The sequence below is a fragment of the Bufo gargarizans genome, chromosome 1, assembly GCF_014858855.1.
Source record: "Bufo gargarizans isolate SCDJY-AF-19 chromosome 1, ASM1485885v1, whole genome shotgun sequence".
In the NCBI taxonomy this organism is placed as follows: Eukaryota; Metazoa; Chordata; class Amphibia; order Anura; family Bufonidae; genus Bufo; species Bufo gargarizans.
Window position 1 is genome coordinate 414,865,228 of NC_058080.1, and position 18,158 is coordinate 414,883,385.

Below are 18,158 nucleotides of genomic sequence, written 5' to 3' on the forward strand. Positions count from 1 at the left end.
GTCTTGCTCTGCATCTGAGGACGAAATCTCCGGTATGACAATGGAATGGAATGCATTTTGGAGCTTTCCGTTCTGTTCAGTTACATTTTGTCCCAGTTGACAATGAATGGGGACAAAACGGAAGCTTTTTTTTTCCGGTATTGGTATTTTTGACGGATCTTATTGCCGGAAAATATTAGCGCCAGTTTGAAAGTAGCCTAAGGCATTATTTCCAGCACTAGAGGCTGCAGGGAACGGCTGATTGTTGGGAGTGTGGGATGTCAAATGTCACCGATTTGATATTAATCCTCAGGATAGGTCATCAATATCTTAAGCTTGAAAAAAACATTTTAAGGACCAGACCAATTTTTGTTTTAGCGTTTTTGTTTCCCCCTTTTTAACCTTCCAAGACCCATCATTTTTTTTTCATTTTTGGTTTCACAGCCATATGAGGGCTTATTTTTGTACAACAAGTTGTATTTCTTAATGGCACCATTTAATATATCTTGTATTGCAAAATCGAAAAATAAATCTTTGGTGAAACTGAAAAAAAAAACTCCATCAAAATCTCTTGTTATTTTTTGTGTTCACTATGCGTTAAAATGACAGACAACCTTATTTTGCAGGTCAGGATGCTTGCAGTGTAAGGTATAACAAATTTAGGGAGTTTTGATTAAGATTTACTATTTTTAAAAAAAAATAAACCTGATACTCATAACTTTTTTATATTTCTATCTACAGAGCTGTGTGAGGGCTTGTTTTTTGAAGGGCGAGCTATAGTTTTTATTGCTATATTTTGGGGATATATATACAGTGGATATAAAAAGTCTACATACCCCTGTTAAAATGTCAGGTTTCTGTGCTGTAAAAAAATTAGACAAAGATAAATCATTTCAGAACTGTTTCCACCTTTAACCTATAAACTGTACAAATCAATTGAAAAACAAACTGAAATCTTTAAGGTGGAGATAAGAAAACAAAAAAAAAAACTAAAATACTGTGGTTGCATAAGTGTGCACACCCCCTTATAACTGGGGATGTAGCTGTGTTCATAATTAAGCAATCAAATTCAAAATCATGTTAAATAGGAGTCAGCATACACCTGCCATCATTTAAAGTGCCTCTGATTAACCCAAAATAAAGTTCAGCTGCTCTATTTGGTCTTTCCAGAAATTTTCTTAGTCACATCCCACAGCAAAAGTCATGGTCCACAGAAAGCTTCCAAAGCATCAGAGGGATCTCATTGTTAAAAGGTATCAGTCAGGAGAGGGGTACAAGAGAATTTCCAAGGCATTAGATATACCATGGAACACAGTGAAGAGAAAATATGGCACAACAGTGACATTACCAAGAACTGGACGTCCCTCCAAAATTGATGAAAAGACGAGAAGTAAACTGGTCTGGGAGACTACCAAGAGGCCTACAGCAACATTAAAGGAGCTGCAGGAATATCTGGCAAGTACTGGCTGTGTGGTACATGTGACAACAATCTCCCGTATTCTTCATATGTCTGGGTTATGGGGTAGAGTGGCAAGACAAAAGCCTTTTCTTACAAAGAAAAACATCCAAGCCAGGCTACATTTTGCAAAAACACATCTGAAGTCTCCCAAAAGCATGTGGGAAAAGGTGTTATGGTCTGATGAAACCAAGGTTGAACTGTTTGGCCATAATTCCAAAAGATATGTTTGGCGCAAAAACAACACTGCACATCACCAATAGAACACCATACCCACAGTGAAGCATGGTGGTGGCAGCATCATGATTTTCAGCTAGAACTGGGGCCTTAGTTAAGCTAGAGGGAATTATGAACAGTTCTAAATACCAGTCAATATTGGCACAAAACCTTCAGGCTTCTGCTAGAAAGCTGAACATGAAGAGGAACTTCATCTTTCCGCATGACAACGACCCAAAGCATACATCCAAATCAACAAAGGAATGGATTCACCAGAAGAAGACAAAAGTTTTGGAATGGCCCAGCCAAAGCCCAGACCTGAATCCAATTGAAAATCTGTAGGGTGATCTGAAGAGGGCTGTGCACAAGAGATGTCCTTGCAATCTGACAGATTTTGAGTGTTTTTGCAAAGAAGAGTAAAAAAAATAGTCAAAATTTGCCATGCTGATAAAAAAAGACCAAGTGCTATAATAAAATCAAAAGGTACTTCAACAAAGTATTAGTTTAAGGGTGTGCACTCTTATGCAACCATATTATTAAATTTTTATATATTTTTTTCCCTCCGCCTAAAAGATTTCAGTTTGTTTTTCAATTAAGTGGTACAGTTTATAGGTCACATTAAAGGTGAAAAAAGTTCTGAAATGATTTATCTTTCTCTCATTTTTTTACATCACAGAAACTTGACATTTTAACAGGGGTGTGTAGACTTTTTATATCCACTGTATATGGGATATATATATATAAATGGAAAATGAAAACGCAGCACACTGTCGGTCGGGTGCAAAGTCAGGCCAATACGAACCAGCACCAAGGTCCCATTCAATGTAGAGAATACAAAAAAGCCAGCAGTACTCCAGTAAGATCAAGAAACAAGTGTGGTTTATTCACCCAGTGTCAAGTAGCGACATTTCAACCGCTTGTTGCGGTCTTTCTCAAGCTGAAACGTCGCTACTTGATACTGGGTGAATAAACCACACTTGTTCCTTGATCTTACTAGAGTGCTGCTGGCTTTTTTGTATTCTCTCTCTCTCTCTCTCTCTCTCTCTCTATATATATATATATATATATATATATATATATACACTCACCTAAAGAATTATTAGGAACACCTGTTCTATTTCTCATTAATGCGATTATCTAGTCAACCAATCACATGGCAGTTGCTTCAATGCATGTAGGGTTGTGGTCCTGGTCAAGACAATCTCCTGAACTAAGGTGGGCTACAACAGCAGAAGACCCCACCGGGTACCACTCATCTCCACTACAAATAGGAAAAAGAGGCTACAATTTGCACAAGCTCACCAAAATTGGACTGTTGAAGACTGGAAAAATGTTGCCTGGTCTGATGAGTCTCGATTTCTGTTGAGACATTGAAATAGTAGAGTCCGAATTTGGCGTAAACAGAATGAGAACATGTATCCATCATGCCTTGTTACCACTGTGCAGGCTGGTGGTCGTGGTGTAATGGTGTAGGGAATGTTTTCTGGGCACACTTTAGGCCCCTTAGTGCCAATTGGTCATCGATTAAATGCCACAGGCTACCTAAGCATTGTTTCTGACCATGTCCATCCCTTCACGACCACCATGTACCCATCCTCTGATGGCTACTTCCAGCAGGTTAATGCACTATGTCACAAAGCTCAAATTATTTCAAATTGGTTTCTTGAACATGACTATGAGTTCAGTGTACTAAAATGGCCCCCACAGTCACCAGATCTCAACCCAATAGAGCATCTTTGGAATGTGGTGGAACGGGAGCTTCGTGCCCTGGATGTGCATCCCTCAAATCTCCATCAACTGCAAGATGCTATCCTATCAATATGGGCCAACAATTCTAAAGAATGCTATCAGCAACTTGTTGAATCAATGCCACGTAGAATTAAGGCAGTTCTGAAGGCAAAAGGGGGTCCAACACCGTATTAGTATGGTGTTCCTAATAATTCTTTAGGTGAGTGTATGAATATATTCTTTTTATTCAATTTTGTGTGGGGATAAGGTGATCAAAAAATTGTGAATTGTGTATGTTTATGTGTTTTCTTCATTATGGCATTAACCACACAGGAAAAATATTTTAATAGGCATTTTTTTATACGGCAATGCCAATTATGTATATTTTTAATTGTTTATTTTTATTTGTAAAATGGGAAAGAAGAGTGATTAGTAATATTAATATTTCTGTATTTTTTTTATTTAAAAAATATATATATTACTGTCATTTTAAGTCCCCTTAGGGATATCAGATCACTTGTACCATAGACTGCTCTAGGGTACTATTGCAGTCTATGGTTTTTTTACAGGCGGCTTTCTATGACAAGGCTGGGAGCCTTTACATACCAACCAATTTAAGTGGTGCGGGCTCTGATCAGTGGACAGCGGAACCCCATCTCTCTGTCTAAATGCTCTGTCTAAAGACTCAGATGCTGCTGTTGATATTGAGTGTGGCATCTCAGGGGTTAAATTACTTGGATTGGTGTTATCTCCAATCCCAATCATTGTGGTAGGGTGTCTGCTGTATTATACAGCATGCACCCGCAAGGTATGGAACAAGCTCAGCTTGTGAGCCTGCTCCATACATACCCTTAACAGAAATAATGTACCAGTAAGCAGTGTTCTTTTTAAGCTTTGGCAGCCATGCAGCTTCCATAGTCCCCATTAAGAGACTCGTAGGTCTGATGTAGGCCTGCTCTTCTCCACAGCCGACAGGGACTTTAAGTTACACTGTGCATGTTCTGAATTCTAGGGCCACCCACATCCACAATGTAGACAGTTTTCTCTGTGTGCATTGCCAGTTTGGGCAACTTGAGAACTCAGAACAGGCACAAGCTATAGTGTCCACTGGCATCAGGACATTCTTTGCAGGGCTCAAAGTTGGTGTCACCTCCCCTCTCTAGACACGCTGCTGCTAGAGGTGGCGCCAACTCGAAGTCCCAAACAAAACATCCTTGTGTCCTGACTACCATAACCAGCAGTGGGCCACAAAATGGCCTGTCCTTGCAGGAGACATCTACTACGTTATCTGTACCCAGTGGGTTATCACTGTGTTATCTGTGGTGTTACATAGGACTGCAGGTAACATCTACTTTATTATCTGCATTCAGAGAGTTATCACTGTGTAATCTGTGGTGTTACATAGGACTTCAAATAAAACTTTTATGGCATATTCACAGGAGTCTGGTAAATGCAGGTCCTACATATGTGGAGCCACCCCTCCATATACTAAGGTATCGCAAGTTTACCCTGTGGTTGCTACATGGGAATGCACCCTCAATAACAGATTACAGTTGCTGAGTTAGGTAGCTGGGTGATACATTGTGAAAGGGGGGCAAAGGCTTAGAGAGAACATTGCCTGTAAGTAATTTTGTGTTAAGGGGTTAATCTGTTTGAGCCTTTGTAATCCCTGGCTAAAGGTTCCTTTAATGTCCTTTGCTTATCATTTAGGATCACAATTAGACATATAGATATACTAATGAGAGTAAATGATCCTAAACACTTTTTTTTTTTATTATAATGGGTAATAACGTCAGTGGAACAATCAATATCCTAAAAATATTCAGCAAAAACTACTATTATTTTTCATACAAAAATCAAGCTTACTGAAAATTACTGAAATATATCTAAATTGTGCAGATAAATAATAACTGTTAATTCTGCTAAAAAGTACATTCCAAGGACAAGGAGATTATTTGTGAAAATATTGGCACAAGAAAGACATTATTTAAATAATGTATTTTTTATGTGTTTTTAATTCATTTGCTGGTGCTGCTTTGCTCATTACAACTATGGAAAGGAGTCCTGAAATTGTTTTTAACATTCCATGTTATGTTAAATGAACAATACGCCTGACTATGATGCCAAAAAGACCAAATTCATTACTGTAGCAAACAGAGGTATTGGGGTTCACATATATTAGATAACTATTCTATTTATTGGTACATAGGGAAAATGTATTATCTGTGCAACCACAGGCCTTGAGAAAAGGTACCGACACAAATATATCTGTAAAAGCAAAGCAAATCCAACAGATTTAAAGCACTTAAAGGGGTTTTCTGGTTTGCACAGACATCCTTTAAAACAGGGATGCTCAACCTGCGGTCCTCCGGCTGTTGTAAAACTACAATTACCATCATGCCCTGCTGTCAGCTGATAGCTGTAGGCTGTCCAGGGATGCTATGAGTTGTAGTTTTGAAACAGCTGGAGGGCCGCAGGTTGGGCATCCCTGTTTTAAAATAATCATTTATGAAGGTAGCTGTAATTTTGCAATGTATTTTTTTTACCTTTGCTCCATATCCTCAGTTCTGTGCTGTGGCCACATGCCCATGCCCATGCAGCTCTTTCTTATTACCTGTGATATATTCATAAAGGAGGAGTATCTATGTAACTAGCTGTGTGGAAGGAAGTGCATGCAGGACTTTTGTCTCTGATATTTTTGAAAATGTATGTGACTAACCCTCCAATATAGACGTGAACATACCCTAACCTAGCATGACCACTACACTTTGGATGGCGCTGTACTTCCAGCTCTGTTCAAAGTGCAAGTTCTGGCGCCAGAAGGCTGCAGGGAACAGGTGATTGGTGGTGATGCCTGGTGTCGAACCCTCAACAAACTGATATTGATGATCTATCTTGATGATTGGTCATCAATATCATTAACACAGAAACTCCTTTTTAAAGCATTGTGACCTACTCAGTTCTTGTCAGAGATCTATTAGTAGATCCAAATTGACTAGTTGCCTACCCAGGAGCTACATTGTCAGTGTTCTAATAGTACTCACCTAGAGGAGAACATATGTCACTATGTATTATACATTAAAAACGGACACTTTCATAAAAAATTGGTTAATTTTTTTTAACTCAATAATAATTTAAAAAAAATTATGATTTTTTTTGTTCTTTTTCCCTTCAGCAGCTCTATGACATAAATTAAACACAACATATTGCTCTTCTGCAGCAATCAGTAGAGAGAGATAAAACTCCTATATAGAGATGGATTCCATTGATAATTTACTGTTGCTGTGAAGGAAAGATATTATCTGCTAGGTATAATAGTAGATGTAAAATTCAGAATAGCAGTGTGATGCCTTTATTGTTTCTTTGTTAGACCTGCTCAGAGTAAATGGTCTGCCATGCTAAAAGTCCAAACAAAAGAGGAGGTTAAAGAGCCAGGACAGAAAGTAGAATACATCGAGTAACTTCAAAAAAGTACAGTATATCCAGAAAACTATCTACAGTCGTGGCCAAAAGTTTTGAGAATTACATAAATATTTGAAATTGGAAAAGTTGCTGCTTAAGTTTTTATAATAGCAATTTGCATATACTCCAGAATGTTATGAAGAGTGATCAGATGAATTGCATAGTCCTTCTTTGCCATGAAAATTAACTTAATCCCCCCAAAAACTTTCCACTGCATTTCATTGCTGTCATTAAAGGACCTGCTGAGATCATTTCAGTAATCGTCTTGTTAACTCAGGTGAGAATGTTGACGAGCACAAGGCTGGAGATCATTATGTCAGGCTGATTGGGTTAAAATGGCAGACTTGACCTGTTAAAAGGAGGGTGATGCTTGAAATCATTGTTCTTCCATTGTTAACCATGGTGACCTGCAAAGAAACGCATGCAGCCATCATTGTGTTGCATAAAAATGGCTTCACAGGCAAGGATATTGTGGCTACTAAGATTGCACCTCAATCAACAATTTATAGGATCATCAAGAACTTCAAGGAAAGAGGTTCAATTCTTGTTAAGAAGGCTTCAGGGTGTCCAAGAAAGTCCAGCAAGCACCAGGATCGTCTCCTAAAGAGGATTCAGCTGCAGGATCGGAGGGCCACCAGTGCAGAGCTTGCTCAGGAATGGCAGCAGGCAGGTGTGAGCGCATCTGCACGCACAGTGAGGCGAAGACTTTTGGAAGATGGCCTGGTGTCAAGAAGGGCAGCAAAGAAGCCACTTCTCTCCAAAAAAACACCAGAGAAAGATTGATCTTCTGCAGAAAATATGGTGAATGGACTGCTGAGGACTGGGGCAAAGTCATATTCTCCAATGAAGCCTCTTTCCAATTGTTTGGGGCATCAGGAAAAAGGCTTGTTCGGAGAAGAAAAGGGGAGCGCTACCATCGGTCCTGTGTCATGCCAACAGTAAAGCATCCTGAGACCATTCATGTGTGGGGTTGCTTCTCATCCTAGGGAGTGGGCTCACTCACAATTTTGCCCAAAAACACAGCCATGAATAAAGAATGGTACCAAAACACCCTCCAACAGCAACTTATTCCAACAATCCAACAACAGTTTGGTGAAGAACAATGCATTTTCCAGCACGATGGAGCACCGTGCCATAAGGCAAAAGTGATAACTAAGTGGCTCGGAGACCAAAACGTTGACATTTTGGGTCAATGGCCTGGAAACTCCCCAGATCTTAAGAACTTGTGGCCATTGAGAACTTGTGGTCAATCCTCAAGAGGCGGGTGGACAAACAAAAACCCACTAATTCTGACAAACTCTAAGAAGTGATTGTGAAAGAATGGGTTGCTATCAGTCAGGAATTGGCCCAGAAGTTGATTGAGAGCATGCCCAGTCGAATTGCAGAGGTCCTGAAAAAGAAGGGCCAACACTGCAAATACTGACTCTTTGCATAAATGTCATGTAATTGTCGATAAAAGCCTTTGAAACGTATGAAGTGCATGTAATTATATTTCACTACATCACAGAAACAACTGAAACAAAGATCTAAAAGCAGTTTAGCAGCAAACTTTGTGAAAACTAATATTTGTGTCATTCTCAAAACTTTTGGCCACGACTGTATAGTACCTGTTGCAAATAAAAATTACAAGATACACTCACATGTAAGTTATTAATAGGCGATAAAAAATGTTGATGGTAGTTTTAATTTAAAGGTGTTGTCCCACAAAAAATATTCTACAGTTTTCAAACCAGCACTTGGATCTGAATACTTTTGTAACTACATGTAATAAAACATTCTGTATAGCCGCTGAGTTATTCAATAAAATGTATCTGTATAGCGCCACCTGCTGTTTTTTTTTTTTATTCTTTCTTTGTCCTGCTCACTGAGATGGCAGAACATGATTTGTTTCATCCTTCAACTGTCTCCTGAACTGTGATAGGGAGAGCACGGACACGCCTCCTGAGTTGCCAGCTTGATATAACTCTAGAACTCTTTGTTATGTACTATATGATGTCTGATTTTAATTTTTTACATTACCCATGGGATAACCCTTTTAAATTAAACACAGAACAATGTCAAGATGTGGATGTCTGTTACAGTACCTAATGGGAAAAAATAAGTAAGCACATGTCATAGACAGAATATTCTATAATAATTGCTATGCTTAAAGCATCTGAGACACTAGCATTTCATTTAAAATGAACTAGGACAACAAGAGAAATTTGGGCTTATCCATGTTTAGTTACCTTTGCTCCCCCGCCGCTGGGTAGAGGCAATTATTTTGAGTTTTCTTAGCATTGGAGAACAATGTGACAAATGTATTCATACTGTCATATTTTGATAACTTAAAACTAGACCAGATGAGCCAATTTGTTTGCCAGATTCTTGAGCTGTATGATAAATTTGGCGCATCTTTAGACACTTTTGGCTAACTTTATGCCCCCTCTTGGCTGGATTACATTAGACCAATATTTTTATACCAACATTTCAGTGTGGCTCATTTAAAACCATGGCACCCTCTACTCTGCCATAACATTCCCTCTAAGCCATGTTGTCTATTGATGCATAAAAAGTGTCTAAAGCACATAATACATCTGGGGGAAAGTATGTACACTTTTTTTTTGCCATAACTCAGAATTCTGGCAGATTTAGCTCAGTAAATGTGCCCTAGTGAGGGTGTGTGGAGCAGCACTGCATGGAAGGATACCACCCACTATGTTAGTACAGTGTGCCTACTCTCCATCTTGTTCTTCTAATGAGCAGAAGGCAATAATGCAGTGACAAGGCCAACTACCAACCACTGGCTATAACATTCATTGTCTCAAGTACAATACTTATGAATGGAGTATTATACAGAACACGTTAAACAAGTTAAGGACCATTATCCCTCAGGAAATTTTTATAATTCAATGGCATAAACAAAAAAGTCTTAATAATAAAAAAGGTCTCCAAAAATTATAGACCAAGGTGCATGACAATCCAGTAAAGCCACATTGCCACAATTTACTTTGTTGGTCATGATCATGTTTGTTTTCTGTGGACGCTACTACAGTTATAGCCCAAAACGTTATCAGAGCAGTCAAGTTGGATGGGTTAACATCCATCTCTACAGTATGCTTTCCACACTGACAAGAAATCAAAGCCCTTCACAGTTATGGGCCACACAGCCTTTCAACCCTATCTCTGTCAACCTCTAGGAATAAGTTATCAACGCATACTGCAAAAAGAAAATACCATAATATAGCAGTGCTACTCTTTTCTTCAAAATAATCATTAATTTCACATTTAATTAGAGCTAATTATACATAGAAATGTGCTTAATCGCATGCCATTAAGGATGATTGTCATCTTAACAAGTAAATTATGCAACAAAACTGCCTAAACTATCATTAATATAGGAAGAAGTTATTAATACTTGCTCCTAGGAGATGGCTGGATGATTGTAAAGATAACAAGACATTTGTACATGGCACTTTATAAATTGAGTTTATGCACCTGGGTAAAGTAGCTTCGTAGAGACAGATTTGTGAGGACTGTCTACAAGATACAATTTGACGCACTAGTTAATTTTTTGTACGTTACATTGTGACTGAGGTTTCGGTTTACTATTTTCACAATTTATATGGAAACAATCCTTCTAGGATGTGGAGTGACCCAACCGAGCACGAAAACGTTGTTAATCCTGAGGAATTCTGAGTTATATTTTTACAAATCAGCTGTTCTCAGATATTGAGATCATAACAAGGTCAGTGTCACGTATTATGGCCGTATTGTAATGTCCAGATTATTGCCTCAGCACTCAAACCCCTGTAGTTCTACTGACCTCAACTTAGCTTACCAAGGAACCATGTTCAGTTCAATAAAACCACAGGAGGTTGTTGAAACTGTATTACTGCCTGTGAAAATATATATATATAGGATTCCTTCACACACAATTTTTGCTGCTTTTTAAATGCTTTTAAAATTATTAATTTTAACAGTTTTGAAAGCGTTCTTTACAAGTGCTTTTGTTGGTGCTTTTTATTTTGTATTTTTATCACAAATCTTGGGGACACTTAAGTACGCCTAGTGGGCATAAGCAATCTTATAGGACATGCAGTGTTTTTCAGGGAAAAATGGTATGCAAATTGCCTTTCTTTCCAAAAAGTTAAGAAAGCTGTGCCAGCCATTGGAAGATAGAAATCCTATAACACAATGTTCAACCCTTTGAACAGGCCTTGACACAAAATATAAGAATATAGCAAACTCAGTGCATCATCTGCAAAAAAAACTATTTCAGGGTGATTGCTCCTCATCAGTGCAGATTAAAGGGAATTGGATTAACTGAGTGAGAGGCCTTTGTCGGGATCCTGAGGATACTATTTCTCCTTGTGGAGAGTACTTAGTTGGCATAAGGAGTCTTATGGGCCAGGAAATGCTCATCTGGGAAAAAAGGTATGCAAATTAGCTCTCTTTCCGAAGAAGGACAATCACCCCAAAACTGGACTATAATACTAATTTATGTTTCAAAGCCAGTTTAAAGGTCAAATAATGACCTATAGAATAGCTATCATCCAATTGGAGGCACTAGAGGCGCATTTTACTTTTCTTATTGGAAACAGCCAATCTGCATACCTAGTCCTCAAAAATCCCCCAAATTTGATAAAAAAATATTTAAAAACAACTAACGAGACTTTTGTCATTTTTTATTTATTTACTGAATTTTTTGTCAAACTACTAAACAGCCCTGGGGACCTACATTAGGTCCAAAGCTGTCAGTAATTCCTAGGCATCACCATGGTTAAACAGCCAGGATTTGAGTTTCCTCCAATCACAGCTGTTACAGTGGGGTTGAAATGAAAAGTGAAATCTGATTGGTGGTTATGGGCAACTTAGCCAGTTTTCCTTTACACCAGTTTTGATAAGTCTCCCTTACGGGTCTAGTCATACGGCCATTTTTTAATAGCCTGTGATTAACACGTATCAAAAAAAGGATTTGTCCTATTTTGCCTATTTTCATGGACCGACAACCCCTATAGAATGCAAGGGGTCCATTTTTAATGACAATTTTTTCTGAAAGGCATCATTGAAAAAACTACCGTTAAAAATTGACAGTTTGCTGTTTCTAACACTTGGTTTTTTTCATTGTCGTGTGAATGTAGCCTAAGAGAACAATTTGCTGACCTCAGCAGCCAAACACTACTCAGATCTTATTTTAAAAAGATAAGTCAGAGATCTTACTGGTTACTAAGGGCAACAAGGCCAGTTTTATTATTAAATAGTTTTGATAAATCTCCCTTAATAATTTAAAAGAAATAACAATGTCTTCCTGTGACATCTCACAAAGCTGAGGACATATGTTGAATATGAAGGATGTTCTCTCAGAGCAGGCTGTAGAGTGAGTGACTGAAATCTATTTTAAAAATATGAATTTATTATGAAAAAAATATATATGAATAAAAATGCCGAGGTAGTTAAACCTGCTATTTTAACACGCACAGTGGCTGTTGTTTAAAAAAGGTGTCATTTACTTTGGGAAAGTTTAGGTATTTCACAAACAGGAAATATTTCATGAGAAAAACTCTTCGTGCAGCAGCCAGTGGCTTCTGAAAAAGACTGCAACTGTATCTCAACGACTTGCTTTTCTTCAAAGCTCAGTCCAAGGAAAAGCTGCTGCTTAAATGCAGAGAGCACATACCATCGAATGGTCCGTTACCGGTCAGAAGCTACAAGGGACTACATATTAGTAAATAAACACACAACTGGTGACAGGTGCTTACACTCTGTCACATTATAAATATGACTTCTGCAGATCCCAGCGAGAGGAAGAAAGGCCTTGTGAATTAGCAGGCTATGCCCGGCTCATGTTTATCTAAGCTTACCCAACCGCTTTCCCAGTCTGTGCGTTGACAGCAATATGAAAAGCAGAGCTCAAGTTAATGCTGGGGAATAGGTGTTTGAAGGAAATGTCTTTTTTAAAATAAATTGGGTTAAATCATTCTTTTTGTTTCATAATAAAAGAAGGGAAAACAGTTACACCCAATATCACCTTCACACTTTTATCGTTGGCCAAGTCATCAAGTATCAACGTGTTCACCAAAGCTTAGGTTGTGATACAAAGTGCAGTTATTAATGAAATTGTTCAGCGTAAGAAGTAGTCATATATATTATTCAACCAAATGCTTATAATATTCTATTTGAATTATTTTTATTTTAGTTATTCCTGCTGCCATTTGTCTGCACAGCATTTACTATACTTTCGTGCATAGTTGAGTGGAAACGAGGTCAAGTGACTCAAGTATGCTTGAAAGCATAGGAACTGTAGTGCATAAAATGGCAGCCGGTGCTAGGGACTGATGAGTCAAAATTTGAAATAGTTGTCTGAACAGAAGACAGTTTGTTTGCCGAAGTGCTAGAGAGCAGTACAATAATGAGTATGACGTAACATTGTTTTCACATCTGGATTTGGGGTTTACCCCGCCATTTTTCTCTGCAGATTCTCTCAAGCTCTATCAGGTTGGATGGGGATCATCAGTCTACAGCCATTTTCAGGTCTCTCCAGAGATGTTCAAGTCAGGGCTCTGTCTGGGCCACTCAAGGACATTCAGAGAGTTATCCCTAAGCCACTCCTGTGTTGTCTTGGCTGTGTGCTTTGGGTCATTGTCTTGATGAAAGATTAAACTTCGGCTCAGTCTGAGGTCCAGAGCATTCTGGATCAGGTTTTCATTAAGAATATATCTGTCCTTTGCTCCACTAAACTTTCCCTCAACCATGACCAGTCTCCCTGTCCCAGCAGCTGAAAAAGACCCACACAGAATTATGCTGCAATCACCATTTTTCACTGTAGGGGTGGTATTGGGCAAGTAATGAGCAATACCAGATTTTCTGCCGACATGTCTCTTAGAATTGAGGCCAAAAAGTTTTTTCAGACCAGGGAGTGTTGTTTCCCTGCAGTCTGAGGGTCTTTTAGTTGCTTTTATTGAAAACTCCAGGGGAGATTTCAAGGATCTGTTACTGAGGAGAGCCTTCTATCTGACCATTCTGCCATAAAACCCAGATTGGTAGAGTGCTGAAGTGATAGTTAACCTTCTGGAAGATTCTCCCATTTGCACACAGGATTTTTGGCGCTTAACCAGACCCCATGGTTCCCGATAACCTCCATTAACAAGGCCCTTTTCCTCCAAATAGTTAGTTTGGTGAGGAGGCAAGCTCTAGGAAGTATCCTGTTTGTTCCAGTAGAAATGTATTGTACCCTTATCCAGATCTGTTTCTCCACACAATTCTGTCTCTGAGGTTAGCAGGCAGTTATTTCCTCCTGGTGGCTTTGTTCTTGCTTTGATATGCACTGCCAGCTGTGGGACCATATATATATATATATATATATATATATATATATATATGCTGGGATGTGTCTTTCCAAATCATGTCCAATGCAATGAATGTATCACAGGTGAACTCCAATCATCCATACCAGCAAGCCTATTGCTCTTGTGATATGGATTTCTGCGCAAATTGGTTATAAAATGTGATCTGATCTTCATCTAAGTCACAACAATAGACAATCACAGTCTGCTTAAACTAATAACACACAAAGAATTTACTGTTACCATGTTTTTATTGAACACACCATGTAAACCTTCACATCCCTAGCGGCCTGTCCCCTTCCCCACCCACACCACACACACTTTTTTTAGACCTGGAGTGAGCTAGAAAAAGTTGCAGAATAACCTTTACGCCACAATCTGCACCAGATATACGAGAGAAAACTGGCGTATATATGATAATAGAAGATCCCGTAAGTGCCTGTTTGATTATAGGTAGAACCACTTATGATTTGTATGATCTTATTAACTGATACTTGTATGTTATTAAATAGCACAATGCCATTCTACCATATGGTTTCCATGCCTATGTTTATACAGCTGTAATATTCCATAGATAAAGTTGATCAACTCACCATAATGCAATAAGAATTACATTTCTGACTCTAGCTCTCCTAACCTGCAGTCCATAGTGCACATATTCCTTGCTCAAGCTTTACTCAAAGTGACAGTTTTCCATACTTTTCCTGTTTCTCCATATAATTACCTCGTCAATTACTCAGTCAGACATCCTGCTGAAAGTAGCTTGCTTACAGCGACATTTGTTCACAGTGATTTATTTAGTCACTATAGATGAGATTAAGGTGGAAAATAGCATTGCTTTCAGTGTAGCTCCAACTTACATAAATAATGTGGCACCATGAAACTTCCTTAAAACGCCTTTTATAAATCAAAGGGAGAGAGTAAAACTATATTTCCCTGTAAAACTTTCAGTACATTGTCCTGCATGCAAATAATTTAAACCCTAAAGAAATGAGGGCTCTTACTCAGTAACTTATAAAGCAAAGAACTAAGGGTAGAGGTGCGTGCGACTGGCCACAACAGAAACGGATTGTGAAATGCTGCCATGAATCATTTTATTTATTTTTTTGTATTATTTTTTTTTAGGTAAACCTTCTTAAACACAAAAAAGTGTCATTAAAATGAACGTTGCACGAGTTTTCGGTAACACCACACAGTTTTTTTCCCCTAAACCATATGTCCAAAAGTCAGATGCTACATTTTTGGAATTCATTAGACCTTTTTCACATGGGACAGTTATGGTGCATTTTTACATGTGTTTTTTTCAAAATCCAGAGGGCAGCCTTAACGTATATTAAAGTCAAAGAAAGGTGTATCTAATCATGAAAATGCTAATTATATACTTGGATCTTCATGTAAATGCATTAGAATACTTTTAGAATTAACAGGTCTTTCAATGCACAGACCTGTGTTTGTTTTGCTGTAGAAATATCTGTATTTGTATTTATATGCAAATGAGCAACTTTTTTGAAATGTTTGCATTTCTTAGCGGCTCAGATGTTAATCAGCAAATGCAAAGTGCAAGTTATGTTTTCATACAAATAACTCATTATTTAAGGTGGAAGCGCACCCCCTTTTATGGGATAAGAGAATGTTTGGGCATAAGAATAATGCCCAACGCCAGCAGGCATGGCATGAAATCCACCTGGCCTTGTACCCAGACTGACATCATCGCTCAGAAGAGGAGTATATGCTGTAAGACACATAGTGTAATGTTTTACTGTAAACTCTATAGAAATCAATGTGTCAAGTCAACACTATGTGGGTCAGATGACATCATTGTATTGCACATGTGAATTGTAAGCACTGCAAACATTACAGCCATCCACATGTCTGAAGGTAGTACTTTAGTACCATATGTTATGGTTGTAAGCAGTGATGGTCAGTTCGCAGTGTTCGCCAGCGAACACATGCGGGCTGCCATCTTTAGTAAGGTAGACTCATCCGTGCGGCAATGCACTTACCTGTGCCGCGAGACGGTCTGAAATCAAATGCGGTCACCGGGAGCAGGCAGTTCCGAGAACAGCCGCCGGGGGCCTTCATCGGGCTGTTCTCAGAACTGCTTGCTCCCTGTGACCGCAAACTGACCATCACTGGTTGTGAGTTCTGTATCTATAACATCTAAGCCTGCAAATAACAAATGTGGCACACTGATACTAATAGAGTTGTCCATTAAAGTACAAGCATTTTGTTGTAAATTTCGGAAAAATATCTACGAATGAGATGGAAGCGTGTCCGGGACTGCTTCCAGAAAGAAGCCAGGGAAGCAGAGAGTTGAGATCCCTCTCTCTCCATCGAACACAAGGATCCATACCATCAACGTCTGCTGTTCCTGTTGCCGAACAGGGGGCTTTGGCTGTAAGTATAGAATTTAGTGTTCTTTTATTATTGAATGTGTCAAAAATTTATATGTGGATTATTTGGGCCAATGCAGATACCATGGCAATTATTATGAGAGGGAGAGCTTTGAACAGCAGGAACAGCAGCAGAAGGATATCCACACACTTACTTAGGAGGCTGAGGCAAAGTAGATCGTTGGACCGTTGTGGGTGTCTACTTCAATTGAAGCAGACAACCAAGCAGCAGCCACAAGATATTCAGCACTATCAACATTAGCTACTGATGCTACAAGAATGGACACCACTTTCAGACTAGCCACCGCCCCTGCTCAGGCCTTCCACCCACAACCGGAGTCACAGAACCCCTGGACATTGAAAAGGCAGTTTTGGGTTGAATCTAAAGCCATTTCCTTTATTCGAAAGGTTGACGGCAATCATCATTTAGATTTTTTTTTGTAACAGGGTCTCATCTCGCTGCTGCCGAATGTGATTCAAAATGAATTTTTGTAATGTCGCAGTCACATTCTATGACTCCAGATACTCCCTGCCCAAAGTAAGAAAACTCAGAAATGTGATGCAGACAGTGTGTCAGGTCCATGATGCTCCTGCACCACATATAATCCACCTTGGGTATGTCTTTACTGGCACCTAGATAGACCCCCCACAACCCCACTATACCAGCAGTGGCCCACTTCATCATATGCCATCTATCTCCCCAGGTTTTTCCACACCCCATTATGCCCAATGCCAATGCCAAGAGGCAAGAAGAAAGACATTTTAGAAAGCAAGCCATAAGAAGTCCCATTTGCAGTTTGCCACAAGTCATGTAAGGGACACAGCAAATTTGTGGAAGAAGGTGCTCTAGTCATATGAGACCAAAGTTGAATTTTTTGGCCTACAGGCAAAATGCTATGTGTGCTGAAAAACTAACACTGCACATCAACCTGAACACACCATCCCCACTGTGAAACATGTTGGTGGCATCATCATGCTGTTGGGATGCTTTTCTTCAGCTGAGGCTGGTCAGATTTGATAGGAAGATGGATGGAGCTAAATATGGGGCAATCCTGGAGGAAACCCTAGTAGAGGCTGCAAAAGACTTGAGACTGGGATGGAGGTTTATCTTCCAGCTGGACAACAACCCTAAACATACAGCCAGACCTTTAATGTTATGGTTTATATCAAAGCATATTCATGTGTTAGAATGGCCCAGTCAAAGTCCAGACTGAAATCCGATTGAAAATCTGTGGCAAGACGTTCTTCATTCAGTCTGACTGAGCTTGTGCTAATTTGCAAAGAAGAAGGGGCTAACATTTCATTCTCTAGATGTGCAAAGCTGGTAGAGACATAACACAAAAGACTTGCAGCTGTAATTGCAGTGAAAGGTGGTCCTACAAAGTATTGACTCAGGGGGGCCAAATACAAATAGATACCATACTTTCCTGATTTTTACTTATTAAAATTTTAGAAAACCATGGATCATTTTCTTTTCACTTCACACATACTTGCTACTTTGTGTTGGTCTATCTCATGAAATCACAATAAAAGGCATTTAATTTGTTTGTCCTAAGGATAGGTCATCAATATGGGATCGAAACCTGGCACCCCAGCTAA